The sequence below is a fragment of the Myxine glutinosa genome, chromosome 1 (assembly GCF_964187855.1).
Source record: "Myxine glutinosa chromosome 1, kmMyxGlut1.1, whole genome shotgun sequence".
Taxonomy (NCBI): domain Eukaryota; kingdom Metazoa; phylum Chordata; class Myxini; order Myxiniformes; family Myxinidae; genus Myxine; species Myxine glutinosa.
In genome coordinates this window covers 273,587,238-273,609,943 of record NC_136261.1, presented here as the reverse complement: position 1 = coordinate 273,609,943, position 22,706 = coordinate 273,587,238, and the positions used below count along the sequence as shown (strand labels likewise).

Genomic DNA, 22,706 nt, shown 5'->3' with positions numbered 1-22,706 from the left:
ACACACACATACACACACACGCACATCCACACATCCACACACACACAAACACACGCACACATCTCCCCACCCCACTCCCAACACACACACACACACACACACACACACACACACACACACACACACACACACACCCTCCACACATACACACACACACACATATCCATCCCCCCCTCCTCCACATGCACACCCCAACCCCTCCACACACACACACATATCCCCCCCCCCCCCAACCCACACACGCACATCCATCCACACACACAAACACACACACATCCCCCCCACCCCATCCATTTAAAAAAATATTTTCGTTTAATTAACGATATCTGCCACCCGTGGAAGAACGTCCTGCCGTGGCATGACGTCATCCGTGGCCCGTGCAGTATGTCAGCGTAGAACGAAGTATCCCGTCGATCGAACTTGGTCAAATTTTTCATGATTGTCACCAAATTTGTTGTGGTATTTTGTTAACTCATTCGAGGCAACACGACAATCGAAATCCGATTTGAAATCGGAGCCAAATTGACGCCGTAAGGTGTGCCTGCACGTGTGGATATTTTACCTGTGGAAGATTCACTTTGGAAATACGACCCATTTAAAATGTTAGATTTTGGATAACTTCGTCATTGTAAATCGGATTTCCACAAAATAAAGGTCACCATTGCTTGCAGATACCTCTCTTTCTCCTTAAAATTGAAGACAGGATGAACTTCAGAGCGAGAAATAAGCCGAGGCGGCGGAGAGTTTTACAATGTTATTTTCCAATGTAAATGACAATATCGTGTAGTTTTACGAAAATTCATCACAATTTGCCCAGATTTGTTGCATTCGAATGTTAACACCCTCTAGCGACTGTCAAATCCGAAGACAATTTAATTTCGAGCTACCCTTAGCTCGTGAGGTGGTTATGTCACATGGCCTGGTCAAAAAAAAGTGTTGTGGTTCTTCTTCTTCAGGCAATAACAACTTCTACTTTCCAGACCGTACATCCAATCATCTTGAGATTTTGCACACCTGTTACTCTTCATGACTTCTACTAGAGTATGAAGTTTCACGTCGATCAATAAAGCGATTCAAGAGATATCCATTTAAAAAAAAATTTTTTCGTTTAATTAACGATATCTGCCAAACCACGTGACCTATCGCAAATTCTAAAATGACATTTTAGTAGACTGACATGCTGAACAGATCTGTGAAGTTTCTCCTCGATTGGATCAAAAATGAGGGAGGAGCTAGGTTTTAAAGGTTCATGCTTAAAAACGTCATAACTCTGAAACCATGTGTCGGATGATGTCGTGCTCGCTGACTTTTTTGTTCGTCATGAGTATGCGATGCGGCTTGCAAAGCTTGGCCTCGATCTGTTCAGCCGTTGCAGAGAAAAAGCGGTTCTCGTGTTTTCACGAAAAACAATATGGCTGCCGAACCACGTGACCTACGACGTCATATTTACCATTAAAATATTCTACAGACCGAGACCCTCCTGTGGTGAAAATTTTATCTCAATCGGCCCTATTATTGCAGAGAAAATGTTTTTTAAAGGAAATTAAAACTTAAAATGGCAATAGCACTCAATGTGAGACGTGGCCTGGCAGGACAAAATGGTGTGTTGCTTCTTCTTTCAACAATAAAGACTTGTAGCTTCGCGACCGTACATCCAATCATATTGAAATTTTGCACACTTGTTACTCTTCATGACTTCTACTACAGTATGAAGTTTCACGTCGATCAATAAAGCGATTCAAGAGATATCCATTAAAAAAAAAATCGTTTAATTAACGATATCTGCCAAACCACGTGACCTATCGCAAATTCTAAAATGACATTTTAGTAGACTGACATGCTGAACAGACCTGTGAAGTTTCTCCTCGATTGGATCAAAAATGAGGGAGGAGCTACGTTTTAAAGGTTCATGCTTTAAACCGTCATAACTCTGAAACCATGTGTCGGATGACGTCGCCCTCGCTGACTTTTTTGTTTGTCATGGGCATGCGATTCTGCGTGCAAAGATTGGCCTCGATCTGTTCAGCCGTTGCAGAGAAAAAGGGGTTTTCGTGTTTTCACGAAAAACAAGATGGCGGCCGAAGCACGTGACCTGCGACGTCATAATTACCATTAAAATATTCTACAGCGAGTCCCTCCTATGGTGAAAATTTTATCTCAATCGGCCCTATTATTGCAGAGAAAATGTTTTTTAAAGGAAATTAAAACTGAAAATGGCAAACGCACTGATGTCGGATGATGTCGTGGCCTGGGAGGACAAAATGGTGCGTTTCTTCTTATTTCAACAATAAAGACTTTAGCTTCGCGACCGTACATCCAATCATCTTGAAATTTTGCACACTTGTTCCACCTGATGAGAGCTACATTGCATTAAAAATTCAAGTCGATCCATGCAGTGGTTCAAGAGTTACAAGCTTTTTAAAATTTCACTTCCATTATTTATTGCGGCCAAACCATGTGACTTAAAAAAACGTCTCAAGTAACGATTAAACATCCCCCCATGAGGAACATTTGTGTAAAGTTTCCACTCGATACCTCCACAAATTATGGAGGTGATTCCATTTCTAGTTTGAGATTTGAAAACGTCATAACTCTGAAACCACGTGTCGGATGACGTCGTGCTCGATTACTTTTTTGTTTGTCATGGGTATCCGAATACGCATGCCAAGTTTGGGCTCGATCCGTTCAGCCGTTGCGGAGAAAAAGGGTTTTTTGTGTTTTTTCACGGAAAACAAGATGGCGGCCGAACCATGTGACGTATGACTTCGAAAATTTTCGCATTCCGAGTTTTTTTTAACTAAGCATCTGGGGGAAAAATCTCTTTTTCGGGGGAGAAAAACTGTGTTTGACGAATTCTAACCTCTTAACGTTAGCATTTTTGATATACTCAATACACATGTTTTTTGTTCCCATTGCAGAGTTCTTTAGAATGAGCCATTCCTCAAATTTTTCCATCGAGCCGTTTCGGAGATACAGAGGGGCAAAGTTGAAGGTGTTTTACAAGATGGCGCCCATACCACGTGACCTATGACGTCATCATTAGCATTCAAAAATTCTACGAGCCTAGCCGATCATTTGATGAAAATTTCCTGTCAATCCAACCAGCGGTTGCTGAGAAACTTAATTATGAAGTTTTCGGAGGTGCAAAATAGGGTGGAAGAATAATAATAATAAGAAAAACTCTAGCAGTAATAATAGGTTTCTCTCCATTTCATTGAGAGTAAACCTAATAATAATAAAGCACACAATCAAAAAAATATACAGTTCTCAAATCCGCAACAATATATATATATCTATATGTATGTATGTATGTATATATATATATATGTACATGTGTCTGTCCATCCGTCTGTCTCCTCCATAACTCCAAAACCATTAAACCTAGCAGCCCCAAACTTTGCATGCATAAACCTGGACCTCCAACAGATTGCAAGGATGAAAACTGAGTGTTTAGATGTGTCATAACACCCTTTTCAAAGATGATTAATGAGATGCTCATAAGAAAAAAACCCGATGTGGTGGTTCACCCATATGGCGGCCCGCCATCTTGGTCAGCCCACTGCACTTCACTGGGTTCTTAAACTGCCATTTTGTTTCAGCCTACTCAAACATGCCTCGTCTTGGAAACACGATCGATGATCAGTACATAATTGAAGCATATCATCAAAATCTGGATTCGGATATGAGGATTGGATGGTGTAGACTAAATAATGTCCAAATCTGGAATGAAATCTGACAAAATTTACCATATCTAGCGATTGCTGAACGCTATTCAGGCTGCTTTTGCAAACCATTGCGTTACAGTAGACAGAGCTCCCTTTTTGTTTTTAGTCACGAGGCCGGGGAAGTTTTGCTGTGTTATGACACCCTTTTTTGAATTTGTCTGCTCTCAGTGGTTTCCACATGATTTGCTGCTTGAAATCGATCCGTTTTTAATATTCCTCGGCCATTTCAACCAGAAGCATTCAGCTTGCTATCGCTTGCCAAGGCAGCCGTTCCTTATCACTCATTTTGCTGGAGTGCTTAAGCCGTTTGGCGAGGGCTCTACAAATGAAGTCAGAAATGCCTGTGTACTTGATTAATTAGTCACAAGGCCGGGGAAGTTTGGGTGTGTTATAACACCCTTTTTGATCATGATTAACGAGGTGAACCACCACTTGGTGAACACTATTCAGGCTGCTTTTGCAAGCCATAGCGTTACAGCAGACAGAGCTGCCTTTTTGTTTTCACGTACCCATTTTTTCACTGACTAACATTTTTGTGCGATGGAGTCACCCTCCTCCTCCCAAATGAAGCATTTCATACTTGTCTGGTCGTGTGAAAAGCAAGGTTTATTCAAAATATGAAAATGCAGTACAGGGAATCCCTGGTTTACAAAGAATACCGCTCGATATGGGGCTCTGTATGGCCCAGTTCAAAGCACAAATGGAGTTGATGAGAGAGAGAATGAGCAGAAAAATGCAAGTGATGGGCACGAGAAACAACGCGGTGAGTGGGGAAATCAAACGGGGGATGGGCGAAGCAATGGGCAAGGAAATGGCAGATGTTCGGGAAAAGGCAAGGGGGTGAAGGATCGGTGTCTGGAAAGAGTTGAAGGAGAGCGAGGCCAGGCTGGCGGGAGTGATGGGGAATGCAAAGAAGGAGGTGGAAGGACTCAGCATGGGGTAGAAGGACTTACGGAGAATGAATTAAACAAACAGATTGAAGAAAATACTGATGTAATAAAATAATTTTCACATGCCCAGAGGGAAACCAAGGGGGATCTACAAGCCGCAAAGAGGGAGTGTAAAACACAGCATGTCGAGGTGACAAAGACGATGAAAGATGAGCCAATTAGGTCGCCGAAGGCATTGGTTTCGGGTTGTCTGTTCGTTTGATCGTCTGTCTGTCCGTTCGTGTCTCCATCCGTCTGTGATAGGTTTTCGTTCCCGCAATAACTTGAGAACACCTGAAGGGATCTAAGTAAAACTTGGTGCAGGTATGTGTAATGATGCAAAGATGAAATGATTCGATTTGGGGGTCAAGAAGTCAAAGGTCAGAGGTCATGTTAAGTAAAAATTATGTTACTGGACCAACTTGTGAACCAGTGATGAGTTTTTAAACAAACTTGGTATAAGTATATATGATGTAAAGATGAACTGATTGGCTTATGGCATCAAGAGGTCAAAGGTCAGAGGTCAAGTCAGGTAAAAATGTGATAACTTTAGAACAGCTGATGGGATTTAAATCAAAGTTGGTACAAGTATGTATCATGATGTAAACATGAACTGAGATTTTGGGATCAAGAGGTCAAAGGTGAGAGGTCAGGTTAAGTAAAAATTATTTTGTTACCATGATAACTTAATAACTGTTGAAGAGAACTAAGCCAAACTTGGTACAAGTATGTATAATGATGAAAAGATAAATTGATTACATTTTGGGGGTCAAAGGTCAGAGGGCTTGTTAGGTTAAAAAAATTCTGTTACTGCGTTAACTTATGAACCAGTGATGGGATTTTGACCAAACTTGGTACAAGTATATATTTTGATGAAAAGATAAGCTGATTACATTTTGGCATTAGAGGTCAGAGGTCATGTCAGGTAAAAATGTGATACTTGAGAACAGCTGAAGGGATTTAAATCAAACTTGGTACAAGTATGTATAATGATGTAATAATGTGGGCGGAGGCATATCGTCCAACGCTGCGATGTTGAAGAGTGCCGTTCTAGTTAATACATACCTTCAACAGCACGTATAAATGATCATAATGCTTGCTTTGTATAATTGTCATTGCAGTACCCCAAGCGTGGTTGGAGAAAGGCGAGAGTTCTGGAAAAATAGCTACTAAAACATTCTTTTCAAATTTACTTTCTTTGTGATTTTTCTCTTATGGTGGAGTGTGATGTGGACTGTCTGTGTTGGAAAAGAGCAATTTCTCTATGTTCAATGTGAAGATTGTTTCGAAAATAAATCTTTTATTGCCTTTACTTGATCAGACGTGTCACTTGTTCTTATCTGTAAATACCTTGAATTGTTTAGAGATTGTCTGAAATTTAGAAAAACTTATTTAACCGTTTTTACCACATTGTGGTGTGAAATGATGAAAATCGGGTTTTGCTCCAATTAATTACTTGTTCAAGTTGACATTTTAAACGTTTTAAAAATAATCTTTTTGCACCTGGTGGGAGCGGAGATGTGCATGATATTCTTATTTCTTTCAATAACGAGTTGGGAGGTGGGGAGTTGTTGGAAACGAGTGCACGTGGTTGAAGTTGCGAGGGAGTGGGATCAATTTGTGATTTGAAAAATTAGACGATATTCCAAAAAATATTGGAATAACAGTTCCAAACCTGAATGGAGTCCTCACATCTTACATGTGTGCATATTTTCCCACACTTCAAAGCAATGTGAGCATTATAACGCTGTGTAGCAGGTATTAAATTTCCTTTTAATCAAGATAACATGAGGTGAAGATCTGACTGTGACCGCCAATGTGCAATGATTATTGGATACCAGAAATTTGTAATATTTCAATTACATTTGCCTTTTCCAGGCCAACTGTGGGTTATGCCTTGAGGAACCGGAAGAGTACAGGTCATGCCAATGCTAACGAAGAACAGGCAGGCTGAAATCATTGACAGGTCCAGAAAACCTTTGATGGAGAAATGGTGTGATGTTATGCCTGATAGCGATAAAATCTTCCGGTTTCATTTCTTTTCTAGTGCAGACCGTTTTCTCAGCTTTGTGAGGTCCTTTCCTTAAGCTAAGTTTACCGCAGTGGATTTGTCTTTTCTAACTGTTGTCTTTTGTTCCCTGTACTGTGAGTTATTCGTCTCATGAATCTGTTCCCTTGTCTTATTATCCAATCTAACTCAGTCCATTGGTATCAGCTCTGAATGTGTGCTTTTAGGCTTTGTCATACTCATGGATCTTTGGCTTGACAGACTTTCTCTTTCTTCTGTCCTTTCCTTCATCGCTTGTCTTCTATCATACCTCTCCCTTCTCTCAAATGTCAAAAAAAGTAGAACGCAAAAAACCCAGAAAAATCCTCAATCATTTTGTGCTGTCACTCCTTCTATTGAACTTTATCTTCCTTTTCCTCTTTTCTTATCTTCTTACACACCGAAGTAATTAATCGGAAGTAGGCCTAATTTTATTCAAAGCCTCTTTAAATGCTGCTTGAAAATGCTACATCTCTTTTTAACTGTCATTTGAAATATTCTTTAACATTTTAGCACATTGTGGTATAAATTGATGAAAATCAGGTTTTGCTCCCATTAATTACTTGTTCAAGTTGATATTTTAAAGCTTTGTTTAAACCACACAGCTTTGTCTTGACCCATTTTATGTTCCCTTTTATAGCTAGTTTGCAATTCTGTGACAATATCCTGTCACTTTGATCATCCAGTGCTTGGCTCATACAATACATGTGGGAGAACTTGGGATCCAGAAGAGAAACTTGGTCTGCAGTGAATGTCTGTTAACCCTTTCATGTCTGTACCCTTCTCCCATTTCTTCTTCACTTTCCCTCCTCCACACGTTCTTCACCACTTGTCCTGCTACCTCTACCCCACATTCTGCCACCCATTCAACTCCTCCTTCCCCCTCTCTAACAGTGAAGCTCACAACGTTTAGAGCTCCATTGTAATATTACTGATCTATCGTTACTGCCATTGGGCTATTGGGCTAATGCTGGTGTTGGGCTAGCGGCTAGGGTGCCGGCTTAGGATCCTAGGATCCCAAGCCGGCACCCTAACTGCTAAGCCAACACCAGGCTTAGCACCAGTCATTGTATGTTTAACGGAAACGTTCCTCTCACAGGATGTCTCTCGGTGGCTATTCTCATTTTAATTTTGACAGCCTCTCCCCCATTCCAAGGGCAGTGTTGCTATCTATATCAAGAACTCCATTCTTCACTGTCCATTCTCCACTCGCCTCCTAGGCCTCGGGAATACATCTGGCTGCGTTTCGCTTCCTGCAATCACCTAATGTTTGTCTGTGTGGTGTACCATCCATCAAATGATGACGATTCTTTACATACCTCTTTCCTTGAGCATGGATCAACTCGTAACCATCCATTCCAACTCTGTTCCTCTTTTATGATGATTAGTGCACCTATTGCCTATGGGGGTGGCAGGAAGGGTCATTCCTCTCTGGGATATATAAGATTACAGTCGTTCTAGGATCGGGCATCAAGAACATCGTCGTTCAGTTACCAAGTTTCTTGTAGAGCACTCGCCAGGTGGCTTAAGCATTCAAGCAAGCACTCCATTTGAAACCGTTGATAAGGAACGGCTCGCCTGGCAAGCGCTAACTGTCTGCTTGGTAACTGAACACACTCCAGGTTTTCTCCCTTCCAGATTAGTGTTAAATATCAGTAGCGACTGTTTTGAAAGGGAATCATACGTGTCTGTGGTTTATATTAATTTTTACTTCCAGGAAGGGTTTTTTCTGGACACACCACGGTAATCTATTTGGACACGTTAATATGGCATTTGTCCAAGGAGAAAAGCTCTTGGGAAGATGGGATATTATTAGTATGAATATTGTTTTGTAATAACATTAATATTATGTTATCATCTTTTGTGTTGTTATTACATTTGTTATTAGAAGCGGCCTTGGAATAATGCCATGAGGAGCTATCGTAATACGGGTATACACCTCAACATGGAGTTCGTCCAAGGTGCAAATCCCCCTTCGGTGGAAGTAAAATCACTAGAACCTCCGTCATGTGACCCTGAGTCCCTCTGTCAAGATTGGTTGTGATTGGATAAATAACGACCGAATGTATCTCGGTCTGACAGACAGACACCAAATTGTGTATTTTAGTATAATTTAAGCTGCCAGCAAATTAGCTGCGCTATGTGTCAGCTCTGCAACAAGTAATGACCTTTATGTAAAGGCCATCTCGGCTCCATGCATCCAACGAAAATATGGTTGTTGTTCGTCCAATTGGGACCAACTGGCACGGATTTCAATCCCACCCTCACTAAAAGATTGAGCTACCATCTCCGTTGCGTCTGATGTAGATCTGCATCAGCATACTTGCACAAAAGCCCCTCTCTCTCTCTCTCCCTCTCTCTCTCTCTCTCTCTCTCTCTCTCTCTCTCTATCTATCTATCTATCTATCTATCTATCTCTCTCTCTCTCTCTCTCTATCTCTCTATCTCTCTATCTCTCTATCTCTCTATCTCTCTCTCTCTTTATCTCTCTCTCTCTCTTTAACTCTCTCTGTCTCTCTTTAACTCTCTCTCTCTCTCTTTAACTCTCTCTCTCTCTCTTTATCTCTCTCTCTCTCTCTCTTTATCTCTCTCTCTCTCTCTCTCTCTCTCTCTCTCTCTTTATCTCTCTATCTCTCTCTTTATCTCTCTATCTCTCTATCTCTCTCTTTATCTCTCTATCTCTCTCTCTCTATCTCTCTATCTTTATCTCTCTCTCTTTATCTCTCTATCTCTCTCTCTTTATCTCTCTATCTCTCTCTCTCTCTTTATCTCTCTCTCTCTCTTTATCTCTCTCTCTCTCTCTTTATCTCTCTCTCTCTCTTTATCTCTCTCTCTCTCTCTTTATCTCTCACTCTCTCTCTTTATCTCTCTCTCTCTCTCTTTATCTCTCCCGGTAATGGTGGTTTATTTCCATTCTGTGCCTGTGGCTATCCTATCCATTCTCTCAGCCATGGTACAAGAGAAACGTGGTCTGCAGGGAGTGCTAGGGTTAAGGAGATTGTTTTTTCACCATGGAAGGCAAAACCGACTGAAAGCAACTTTTGATCAGTCCTGAAAGCTCACAAGTTTGTGTCCATCCTTGGGCAATTGCAAATTTCAAGGCTGAACCCACCAACCAGTCTCCTTCCTCAAGATCATTGGGACACCTTGGTATGGTTTTTTCTAGTGCATGCTCCGCTCTCCATTCCTTCCCTCACCTATAACAGCATCAACGAAGACCCTGCTCGAGATCAGGGACAATGTTTCAAGTCGGTGTTTGTTACTCGATGTTGGAGGCCTGTTCTTTTTTTTCTTTTTTTTTTATTACCTTTCCCCTGGTATAGCTGTCCCAGTCCTCTGAATATCCCCAGCTCCTCTACTTTGTTTCCTTTCTTCCAGTAATGGTCACCTGTGTAAACTCCCAAAACCCAGCCTTTCCTCATACCTCAATTCCTTTGTTCCTCTTTTATTCCATTTGAGGAACTGCTTAATGGAGAGGGTTCAATCACATCCTTTCCTCCACTTTGTTCTTTGTCTTTTTTATTTTCTTTGCAGGAGTGAGGCTCATTGAAGAGCGAGGCGGATTTTGTAGTGAGACAAACATTAATGGAATGAATAATACAGTTAACATAGATCATGGGACAGTAGTGGGGATGGCACGAGGTGGTGGGTGACCTGGCTGCCTGAAGTCCTGGAGTGAATAGTGGGAAAGAACAGCGTCTGGAAGGAAGTTCCGTAGACTCTTGACCAAGCAAGCTCTTCTCCTTTTTATGCTTTGCATATATGCATTTCACAAAATTTTATTATTCACATATTGTGTGAAACACTTCATGAAGTGAAGAAGTCAACGTTTATTGGTTATTAATAAGAGCAAAAGGTCACTCAGGTCATATTAATGCAATCAAAAACTAATAATTGTTTCTCGTTTTGGAGGTCGCAAGTCCACTGCTTAAAATTAATATATTGTGACTGCTATGATGGTTATCTTGGATATGGTTAGTTGTTGTTTAGTCCCGGACAGTTCTCTCAAACAAGGCCGTGGTACGGAGACTGCCGATCGATCTCACAGGAGCGATCCAGAGATCCCCCACATCCAGGATGGTGGATGCACTCCTTCACAAAGTCAAGGCCACGACTGAGTTAGAGAGAGAAAGAAAGAGGCAGAGAGAGGGAGAAGAGATGGAGACGAGAGGGAAAGGGCCGGTCCATGGGTCCCGATCCGCGCTGCCTTGACGAATCTGGGTAGCAGGGAATAATGGGGAAAATGTGGCCCCTGACTTGTGTTGGGGGTACAACCACCGAGAAGAGGCGTCCCCGATAGTTGTGTGTGGTTAGTTGAATGACATCGTGTATTACTTTAGTTCCGATAATTTCATTAAGAATATAACTGTTATATTGGGTCAGGCAAGTAAGTTTTATGTTGAATAACTCCATAACTGAAAAGGGGCAAAGATAATGTTTGTGCTATAAATATGTTACTTGGTGAGCCATTTTGACAGAAGGAACTCCTCCAATGATATTGTCATTTTTAATGATTACATAACTGCATATATTGTTACCTTGGTTACTTTCAAATTGCACGAAGAGGCTGAAACCAAGAAGGCTTCTTCTGCCTTCTAAGCTTTCCACTCCACTCTCTGGTGAGCATTCTGATGATTGACGGGGCCAAGTGTTTCACCATGAGCTTCATGACGCCGACCTGCAGGGCCCCGAGCCTTTCCTGCAATTACCCTGGCCCCTCACGTTCCAATAAGCCGCTTGCTTTTCAATTGTACCGAGTCTCGACGTTACCCTGACAGCAGATTTTTTTCCTTTTGGTTGCTTTTCTTCTTTCCGCTGATAAGAGCGCGAGCAGCATCTGGTGCGCGTTTCCTGTACGCGAGAACACCAGAGATGACCACGTGCCCAGGGGCCGCACGTTCTGTGACAAATGACCTGTCATGTGGATAATGCCACGTAATTTGCTCGAAATTGTTCCGCCTGTTGACAGGGCAAACCCGGCTGAGCCTTGATTGAAGGAAGAGCTTCGCCTCAGCCGCTGCCCCGCTTGTAACCGAGAGGAGATTGGGGACAATTTGCACGAAGCTGACATGTCGGACCTGCTCTCTGCTCCGTGATCGCCTTCGCTCCGAACAATCATCATCGCCCTCCATTTCTGTTCAAACTGATTAGGCAAATTCCTGATATGTTCAGTGTCCGAATTTGCACCGGTTGCGCACGATTCCCGATAACCCCAGGATTTCCAAACTCGGGATGTGCTACATTCTGGATGATGTCCTTGATTTAGAGTGCCCAGACTGAGCACAGCAAGCCGACCTTGAGGGCAGAATGAGCACAGCAAGCCGACCTTGAGGGCAGAATGAGCACAGCAAGCCGACCTTGAGGGCATACCTCAAATTGCAGATTGTCAACTCGAGCCTTCGGAATGGTAGGTTTCATCAACATGCCGTATGTCAGAGTTCATATGCAAAGTGAAAGACAGCATTGCGGCACAAAAGTGCAATATAATGTGAAAGTATTTTCCATAATTCACTCAAAACAAAGTCAACTTCACTGGTGATAACTCACTTGCTCTTCAGAAAAAATAACCCAATAATTTTCTCAACAAAAGGAGATGGAGTTTTTTCGGGTCACAGCTTCACCTTCATTATATGGAACATCTTGAGCTAAATTAGGGCATTTCATCATCGCTGACAATGAATAATACATCAGCTAGAGTGAAATTATATTAAATTGCCATACCACTTAAATAAATGTAAAATGTTTAAATTGCATTGAGACAATTATGTTGTCTCAAATGTTAAAAATATGTTCATCTGAGAATTGGCACGACCTCAATATCTCCATCGCTCTCCTACCCAGCTCCCCCTACCTTAACTCTTTAATCACCAACTTATATATATATATATATATATAAATATATATATATATATACATATATATATATATATATATATATATATATATATATATATATATATATATATATATATATACATATATATATATTTTTATATATATATATATATATATATATATATATATATATATATATATATATATTTATATATATATATATATATATATATATATATATATATATATATATTTATATATATATATATATATATATATATACATACATATATATATATTTATATATATATATATATATTTATATATATATATATATATATATATATACATACATATATATATATTTATATATACGTATATATATATATATATATATATATATATATATATATATATATATATATATTGTAACGGTTCTGAGAAGTGTAACGGTTTTTATTGAGAAGTGTAACAATTTTGGAGGAAGTGTAACGAATGTGAAAACGTTACAATGTGAACGTTACAAAAATATGTGTAACACCCTGTTAATGTAAATAATGGTCGCAGCCGTCCTCCTAGTTAATTCCATGAAACTTACACGCAGGTCACGATATATCTTTTTAAATAGTGTATTTCCTTATTCTATGTAGGCTAAATATGTGTTTCCCACTAGATTGACTTTGCATTGTATCAAACAAAATAAGCATAGGCCCTTGCAATTTCCCCAAACATCTCCGCTCTCCAAAGTTCCTTTCAAAAGGGTGGGAGTTGTGTTCAATCCCGCAAGCCGCCATTGCCCATGTGCTAATCTCGGAGAAGAAAGGCGTGTCTCCACCTCGTCATAGAGGGGAGGAGTGAGCCAGAGGGTCGCATGGCCAATCAGCACCGCGGTGAGCGACCCGGTAGGCGTGCCCTCGCAGCCGGCGGCTTGATTCCGCCTGAGGTGATAAAAGCGACTGTAAGGGACTGCTTTACCAGATGACTTGGGAGATGACCTGGGAGAGGAGCGAAGAGGCGGCACCAAGGGGAGCGGTGAGATGCGAAATGCTCCAAGCCAAAGAGGAGAGGTACTCGCAAAGGAAACCAGCTTTGGAGAGACGCGCTGAAAAGAGGGAGACGGCTCCACCAGGAGAGGAGCAGGTGTGCCGAACCAGCGCGTGACGTCTACAGCAGCGGATACGCGACGGAGGGTTTTCCCGCCAAAAACCGCGAGGAATTGAGAGCTGCTGCCTCCGACCTTGCCTCCCTCTCAAGCAATCCACCTCAAGCCCTACCTGCCTGCAATATCCCCTGTGTAAGTGTGAACGTCCTGTCCTACTCGTTGTCTTGGGATTAAGTAAATTGAGTAGAATAAGCTAACGATGCACTGTGTGACTGTTTTTTCCATCCATTGCTTGTAAATAATTTTGGTCGCTCTTCCTTTTTGCTTGTGTGTGTATAATAAATCTGTTCTTCCTCCGTACTCTGTCTTTTTCTCTTTTCCTTCTCTTTCGGTCGCTTTAGAGGTTTCCCGATTGAATATCTGTGGGGCGATCTGGTCAACGTCGGGTGGAATCGGGCTAATCGGGGAGTAACTGTTCGGACGCGGTAATACACCACCGCTCGGTCAATATAACATCTAAAACCGCGTCTGTAACAATTGGTTGTCAGGAGTTGGATTCGGACCTGGGACTAAATTTGTTAGGCCCAAATTTTGGAACACCAATTGTACTATTAGAGTAACAATTGGTGTCGAGGAGTGAGATCGGACCCGAAATCGGACCCGAAGCGCGCTTAACGCGCTCAAAATTACAAGCTGCCGAAATTTATTTTGTTTTATAAAACCCGAATTTTGAGATCGCGCCATGGACAATCAAGGCGATCGGATGTCGGTGGGAGAGATAGACAGGGTGGAATCGACCCAGGACCTCGGGGAAATGTATGTGGAGGAAAGGGAGGAGGAGAACATTGGCAATGTGGTTGAGGGGGTATCAGGTGCACAAAATGGCGTCCTCGCGCACGTGGGTGTAGCGGCACCAAATTTGGCCATGGTCGCGGCAGCCGAGCCAGAGATGCCAATGAATTTGGACCTGTTTATGAAACAGATGATGGCCTTTATGGTAAAAACAGACGATAATTTCAAAGGGATGGAAAACAGAATGGGAAACCAAATGGGGGTAATGGGAAACCAAATGGGGGTAATGAGGGACGAAGCGAGGGGTACCGGTGAGGAGTTAGACAAGAAATTTGGGAAGTTCGACAATAATTTTGAGGAGTTAGACAAGAAATTTGGGAAGTTAGACAACGGGATAAAAGAGGTAAAGAATGGGTTAATGGGGTTAGAAAATAGGATGGAGGACAAATTGCGGGAAATAGGGGAACAATCTGCCAGGGAAATCAAACAAATGGGAGAGCAGATAGAGGAGGTGAAAATCGGGGTAGAAACCAAACTGGATGCTCAGAGGGATGAATTGGGACAGATGAGGGTGGCATCTACAAAAGAGATGGAGGAAATACGACGAGGGGTAAGTGAGGAGGTTTCGGGGCTACGCGAGGAGGTAAAGCGAGGTGAGAAGCGTATGGAGAAAGAGGTGAGAAATAATACGGCTAAGTTACAAGGGGGAATAGAAGATCTGACGAAGGGAGTAGAACAGCTGACAGTCGGACAAAGGGAACTAGCGGACCAAGTGGAAAAGAACACTGCAATCATCGGGGGTTTGAAAGCGACACAAAAGGACATTAAAAACGAATTAATAGCAACACAAAAGGAATGTCAGATGGTACATGAGGGGTTGACGAAGAAGTTGGAGGAGGTGACAGAGATAATGGAGACAAAGGACCGGCAGGTGAGGATGCACATAGAGACGGTCACGGTAGCCTTAGAGGACGAACTTGAGGAGACGCACCGAGAAATAAAAGAGGTTAAACAAAAATTAGAGGAAGTGGAAGAAGAGGTGAGTGAAATTAAGAAGAGACGGAGGGAAACTAAGAGGGAGATAAAGGAGGAGGTAATGGAATTGGTACAAGGTCGGTGCTCAACTCATAATGTGATGCTCACTAACCAAATAAAGAGTTTGCAGGTGGCAAAGGAGGTGCGGAGACGAGGTACGGAGGTGAGTGGCAATGTATATGATGTGAGGAAAGCTTCAGTCGGCTTGGGGGTTGCTTTGGATCCGGGTGTTCGTGAAAGGTCGTTGGTAAAGTGTGCGACAGGTCAGGTGTGCGAAAAAAGAGGTGTGCGAGAATGTCCGACCATGGGGTGTGTGAGGAAAAAGTGCACGCCGAGGAGTGAGTGTGCCGTCAAGAGTGAGTTGGTCGAAGCGCGTGTGCGAGGGGGTACATGGAAGCGCGGTGTGGTGAGTGTTACAGAGGATGTAACGAGAAAATGCACACCTGTGGTGAGGGTTACAGAGGATGTAACGGGAGAGTGTGCGCGAGAAAGGTGTGTAACGGACGGGTGCATGAGGAAAGAGTGCGCTGTCGAGAGTAAGGGTGAGTGCGCGACCGAGAGTGGAGGTGAGAGTAGTGAGAGTGACACGGAGCGTGAGTTGGTTGTGGCAGGTGAGCGAGGATGTACACCTGGAATGGAAGGATGCACACCTGGAATGGTAGAGCGTGAGTGGGAATGCACGCTGGAATTGGTAGTGAGGCACGTGGTTGGGTGTGCGGGTGAGAGCACACCTGTGATTGTCACAAAGGAGGTGACCGAGAAAGGGGCGCGAAGAGGTGTGTTGGTGAGGTGTGCGAGCGACGAATGTGTGCCAAGGTGTTCGGTGGTCAGGTGTGTGACCAAGTCGGTGAGCGGAATGAGTGTACCGAGGTGTGTAAGAAAAGGTACGACGAGGAGCATGGAAACGGCTGCATGTATGAGCAAGAAAGGGGTAGCGTATGCATGTAAGCATCCAGGTGAAGCATCGACGGTAACCAGGTTAGAGGTTAGAACGACTTATAGCCGAATCGGGCCCTCGGTGCGCGTCGGGCAGCTTCGCGTGCCGCGAGGACCAGCGGGGATCCGAACCACGGCGGTTTCGAAAGAACCGCCGTACGCGATCCACGCTGTGCCTCGCTTGGAACGGCCGCGTCCGGGCTCCACTAGGCGGAGCGGGCAGCTGGATAGGAAGGGTCGTCATGGCGACCACGTTTTGTTGAGACGTGCCGGCAGGTCGAGATCGGGACATTGGATGGCTCCACGCCGAGGTGGTGCGTGGGATCCCGGCTCAGGTAAGCCCCCGTCCCTGCCCCGAATGCGGAACGCATCCAGCCACTGGCACAAAACGACCCGCGTTCATTGCTCGGCCGTACGAAGCCGGGCTGTAGACGTGAATTGGCGCACCGAGAGGATGTAATAAGTAGACGGGTGATAGTGATAGTGATCGTGATTTGATACGAAATTTATAATAGTGGGTAGAATTGGCAGTAAATGGAAAATTTTTGAATTGGTTGGAATTTGGATGAGCAAAATTGATAGAGAGACCCCCGATGTGGTGGGATGGCAAATCCACCATCCCTCACAAGTGGGGGCAAATGCGCAATAGTTTATGGGGTGGCTATGACAACCGAGCCAGGGAGGGCTTGGATAATTGTAGGGATCTAGCGAAGATGACATTACGTAACGTTAAGATTAGTTAGTGACTGATACCTGTAGTGGGGACGCAGGTAGATTAGTGTGGATTATAATGACGTGGGAGCGCAATAGTTTAAAGGGACGACTGGGAAGCGCAAGTTTCAGAGGGGAGTAGTTAGATGAGATGATGCTGTGTGAGAACTGAACAGGTGAATGGAGCAGTGTATGAGGGAGTAGTGGTGATTGCGTGTTGTGTTGACCAAATGGTCCAGGAAGAAAGGAGGGTGCAGGTGGCACCAGGTGTGAGGGCACAGGTGTGCAACAGCAGGTATGGAGAATGGTAGTGTGGAATAAATGGAGTATTGGAATGGATGGTCGTGGAGTGAGTATGGTGGAAATTGTGGAGTGGAGTGGAGGTGCGAAGGTGTGAATGGGGGAAGAGTGGACCCCCATCACGGATACCCGGGGTGGGTAGTGTAAGTGTTAGGTAGAGGGTATAGGTAAATTGTGGTTGGATATTGGCATCTGTGGTGCGGGTGAAAGAATGGTCTTTGGATGGGTGCATTAGTGTCGTGGAAATGGCGGGGCGTGTAGCCTGTTAGTGTGTGTAGTTGGTTGGGCGCTCCACCACTGTAAGGATGTCGGCCAGGTGAGGCCGCAGGTGGGCTCTGGGAGCCGGTAGAGTTGTGGATGGGGCCCGAGGATCCGGAGGACGGACCCGGGTAGCCCAGTGCCAGAGAGGGCACCGAGTGGGGAGAGCGCCAGAGGGCCTTCCCCAGGTAGATAGGTTAGGGTAAGGAGCAGGTAAGCTCGGAGGCAACTGCAGTGGTGGAGGTGTGCAGGTGGGTAGACCTGCTGGGAGAGCTACACGTCGCAGCCCAGAAATTGTGCGAGGGCACCGGGAGATGAATCGGGGGAGTGAGACCCCAAATTGAGAAACACCACAGTTTGGTCAATGGGAATTGGTTATTAGAACCCATAGTGTAAGTTGGCCAATGGATTGGCAGGGAAAGACCCCGGGTAGTGTAAAGTGTGTTAAAGTCATTTAGAGGATAGTTAGGATGAAGGATCTCCTCGCACCATCTGCATCCACTCACCTGAGGTGACAGGTACTCCACACCATGCCATGTTTTGATTATTTTTTATGATGCAAATGTTTGGATTGTGAGACGCATCATGACGTGGGTGTGACATTGTGCTTTGATGTTCCATCTCTGCCTCCTTATGAGGATTGATGACGAATTGGGTGATGGCAAATTTTGGTTAGAGGGATTGTGGTGACGAATTTGGTATAGGGGAAATATGGGGAAGACGTGACAATAGTGACAAATTGGTAATGTGTAGATTTTGTACATATGGGGTAAGGGCAAGGGTAGGGTAGGTGACAGGGGGGTGACGTACGGTAGGGACGAGCTTTCTCACTTTGCCCTCCGTACGCATTTCACCTTGCATTGCCTTATTGACGTGTACCCTTGTGACCTTACCCCTCGCTCAATTGTCTTTCTTTTGTCTCCCACATGACCTGTGCGCCATTGGGTGCCGAGGGGAGCGTGCGTGAGGTGGCCATTGTGCGCCCGAGATTCCCAGAACCAGCATGCATTGCGTTGATGTACCACTTTATGGACCGCTGTTCTGCGGCCAAGTACCACTTGATGGACCCCAGGTTCTGGGGCAGGGCACCTCTGTTGGAGACCGGCCATAGTGGCCAGGGAATCTTGCTTGCGGACCTCGGTAAGGTGGCACCTATGCCAAACAGGTGGACCACCCTTAGTTGGCCCCTGAGGCCCTAAATAAAAACGAACACAAGTTGTGCTTTTTATTATGTCCAAATAGGCCGCATGAAGCCAGAAGACGTCGGGAAGAACATCGGCCCAGCAGAGAAAGTGAAGACCACCACCAGTTGTTTTGTTGTGTTTATTAAGAACCATGGTGACTGCGCACCGAGTGGTGCTTTTGGTGCTTTTGGGTGCTTTGGTGGTATTGGTACTGGTGCATCGATGCAATGCGTGCTGTCTCCTCCCTCCCAACAGGAATTTCTTTTTTTTTTTCTTGTTCCCTAAGAAAGAAACAAAAAAAACACAGGTCCTGGGTTGCGTTGTAAATAAGAAATCACGTCATTGTAAATAATGCTCCCCACCGTAAATGTATAGTTTGAGAATAATTCCGTAATTCGGTTAGCTGTGGGCTTGAGTCTGTTAGACAGGGTGCAATGCAATAGGGGGACATACTTATTTGTGTTTTAAGATTGTCACACTCAGGGTCAGGTTAATTGTAGAGGGAATTACACCTACGTGTCACACTAAGTTAAAGTTTAGTAGGCCTGAGCATGGGCCTGAAGAAAGGAGGGTGCCGTGTAACGGTTCTGAGAAGTGTAACGGTTTTTTTTGAGAAGTGTAACAATTTTGGAGGAAGTGTAACGAATGTGAAAACGTTACAATGTGAACGTTACAAAAATATGTGTAACACCCTGTTAATGTAAATAATGGTCGCAGCCGTCCTCCTAGTTAATTCCATGAAACTTACACGCAGGTCACGATATATCTTTTTAAATAGTGTATTTCCTTATTCTATGTAGGCTAAATATGTGTTTCCCACTAGATTGACTTTGCATTGTATCAAACAAAATAAGCATAGGCCCTTGCAATTTCCCCAAACATCTCCGCTCTCCAAAGTTCCTTTCAAAAGGGTGGGAGTTGTGTTCAATCCCGCAAGCCGCCATTGCCCATGTGCTAATCTCGGAGAAGAAAGGCGTGTCTCCACCTCATCATAGAGGGGAGGAGTGAGCCAGAGGGTCGCATGGCCAATCAGCACCGCGGTGAGCGACCCGGTAGGCGTGCCCTCGCAGCCGGCGGCTTGATTCCGCCCGAGGTGATAAAAGCGACTGTAAGGGACTGCTTTACCAGATGACTTGGGAGATGACCTGGGAGAGGAGCGAAGAGGCGGCACCAAGGGGAGCGGTGAGATGCGAAACGCTCCAAGCCAAAGAGGAGAGGTACTCACAAAGGAAACCAGCTTTGGAGAGACGCGCTGAAAAGAGGGAGACGGCTCCACCAGGAGAGGAGCAGGTGTGCCGAACCAGCGCGTGACGTCTACAGCAGCGGATACGCGACGGAGGGTTTTCCCGCCAAAAACCGCGAGGAATTGAGAGCTGCTGCCTCCGACCTTGCCTCCCTCTCAAGCAATCCACCTCAAGCCCTACCTGCCTGCAATATCCCCTGTGTAAGTGTGAACGTCCTGTCCTACTCGTTGTCTTGGGATTAAGTAAATTGAGTAGAATAAGCTAACGATGCACTGTGTGACTGTTTTTTCCATCCATTGCTTGTAAATAATTTTGGTCGCTCTTCCTTTTTGCTTGTGTGTGTATAATAAATCTGTTCTTCCTCCGTACTCTGTCTTTTTCTCTTTTCCTTCTCTTTCGGTCGCTTTAGAGGTTTCCCGATTGAATATCTGTGGGGCGATCTGGTCAACGTCGGGTGGAATCGGGCTAATCGGGGAGTAACTGTTCGGACGCGGTAATACACCACCGCTCGGTCAATATAACATCTAAAACCGCGTCTGTAACAATATATATATATATATATATATATATATATATATATATATATATATATATATATATATATATATATATATTAGGGTGGTGCTCAAAATAATTTTTTTTAAATATTTACTGTGACATGGCTTTATGTTATTCCTTTTGTTCCAAAATGAAAAGACACCAAATATGAAAGCAATCTGATTTTATTTAGGGGTGCCACATCAGCCTTCAAACTAAAGGTGTCTACAAAACTTTTCTATATATGGATCGAAAGCAAAACCAGAAGTTTGTTTTATGAAAATCCACCCTCCACTCACTTTCTTTGTATTCTAGCAAACACAAGTTACAATAGCTGCACAAATAGCACTATATTGCTATGAAAACTCAAATTCAATGATAACAATCCAAATGTTCAGTTCATAAAATGAAAAGACACCATATCACATAATATTAAAAAACCCAAATATAATGAGAAATGTAACTCCTATTTCTGGGCCTGTTTCACCACTGTTGCCTTCTTGCAATATATCTTCCTGTGAGCCTGAAGTACATCCTGAAGCCTGAAGCCTGAAGTCCTGAAGTACATCTTCCTGTGAGCAGCAACAACTTGGAGCAGAGCTTGCTTTTGCTCTTCATCCTTTGTAAGGAGCTTATTGTAGTCTTGTATCAATGCGACACCCCTTTCTGCCCTGTCGTTCACCACGACTAAGCCACTGGCGGCTTTCTTTGCTTCCTGAAAGCTGGTTTCTTGCTCCCATGAACCAGGATCCTTATCCATACAATCAGTTGGGGTCCCTAGGATGCTGAAGAAATGCTTGGTGTGTTTTGTTATGAGGCCAGCGATTGACAGGGCGGTTCCTCGTTTGATAGCTGGTCTCTTTGGAGAGGGGTTTTCACCGTCATTTTTCAATGCTTCAATCATATTGATCTTGCTTTCTTTGTCAATTCTGGTGTCAAAGAATGCAAATGCCACTAGTACTGGGCTCATGTACCACGTGTGGCGGCCAAGTGCCTTCAAGGCTGCCTGAGCCATCTTCTGATTGATTTGTTCAAACTTTTCCAACTTCTTGAAGAGGTTAATGTCATTCAGGGGAGCCTCAATAGCTTGTGGAGCCCGAAACCAAGCCTGTACATACACAAGGCAGACAAAAATGTTGAAGGCTCGGAGTTCTCTCGCCTCTCGAAGTGTCAAGTGGAACTCTGACCGAAACATGAACACCTGTAGTGAATATAGTGCTTTTGCCATCCATCTGGCTCTGTGCATTGCTCCTGGAGCCATGATCCGGATTCCACGAGGTGGGATTCCTCCCATGTAGATGACAGTCAGTTCTAGGAGTTCACGATAATCATCTCGTGGCTGCTGATCTTTCAAACACACAAGAGCAAATTCCAGAGCTTCATCCATCATGTCATTGTTCTGTGCAAACTCAGCTGCCATATCAGGATCTGTGAATCCATTTTTTGGTTGGTGATGGGCAATGGACGGCCACTCCGCCTGAAACCGCTTAAAAAGCTGGATGTCAGGGCCTGATGAAGGACCGAAAAGAGTGGTGAAAACATCTCCCAGAATGATTTCGTGCGCATGATGGCGGCAAGCCAAATGAATTAGTTCAGTCTGTAGCTTCTTTTCAATGAGGACAGCAGCCCCTCCACGAACACCTGAATTGCTGGCCGTTGTGTCAAAAGACAAAGCCTTCACCTTGCCCACAAGGTTCCAGCTATTCAGTGTGTCCACTACAGCGGTTGCCATAGCTTCTCCTCCCCCGTCAGGTAACGTGGGAACATTCAACAGCTGCTCCATTCCATGGTACTGGTTGGACACAAGGATTGGAAGACGATCCACCTTCACATGCACAAAATCTCCAGTGACATCGGGAAGAAGCTTTCCATCCCAATGGACCACTAAAGGACCCTGCACATTATGATGAAATGCTTCTTTTATTTCGTCCATGGTTTTGCATCGATGCATCATGCGATTCCGCCGCACTGTCCATCGGTTCAGTGCCAGCTCTGCAGGATCCCATCCTACTGCTCTACAAATGGATGCCAAGTTGTGGACAGCCATTCGGTCACTTGTTTTCGTACGATC

At 44.0% G+C, this 22,706-nt stretch overlaps 2 protein-coding genes across 3 annotated transcripts in view; both read left to right on the top strand.

Moving 5' to 3' along the window:
• AGPS (alkylglycerone phosphate synthase) overlaps window positions 1-5,971 on the top strand; it is a 298,511-nt gene extending 292,540 nt beyond the window's left edge. For both annotated transcript variants that reach the window (XM_068131918.2, XM_078787059.1), the window contains one exon: window positions 5,776-5,971. The gene's annotated coding sequence lies outside the window, so the exon portion shown is untranslated. The remainder of the gene's footprint in view (window positions 1-5,775) is intronic.
• The window catches only part of LOC144891851 (THAP domain-containing protein 1-like), a 656,480-nt gene that overhangs the window by 413,969 nt on the left and 219,805 nt on the right, over window positions 1-22,706 (top strand). The window lies entirely within an intron of this gene.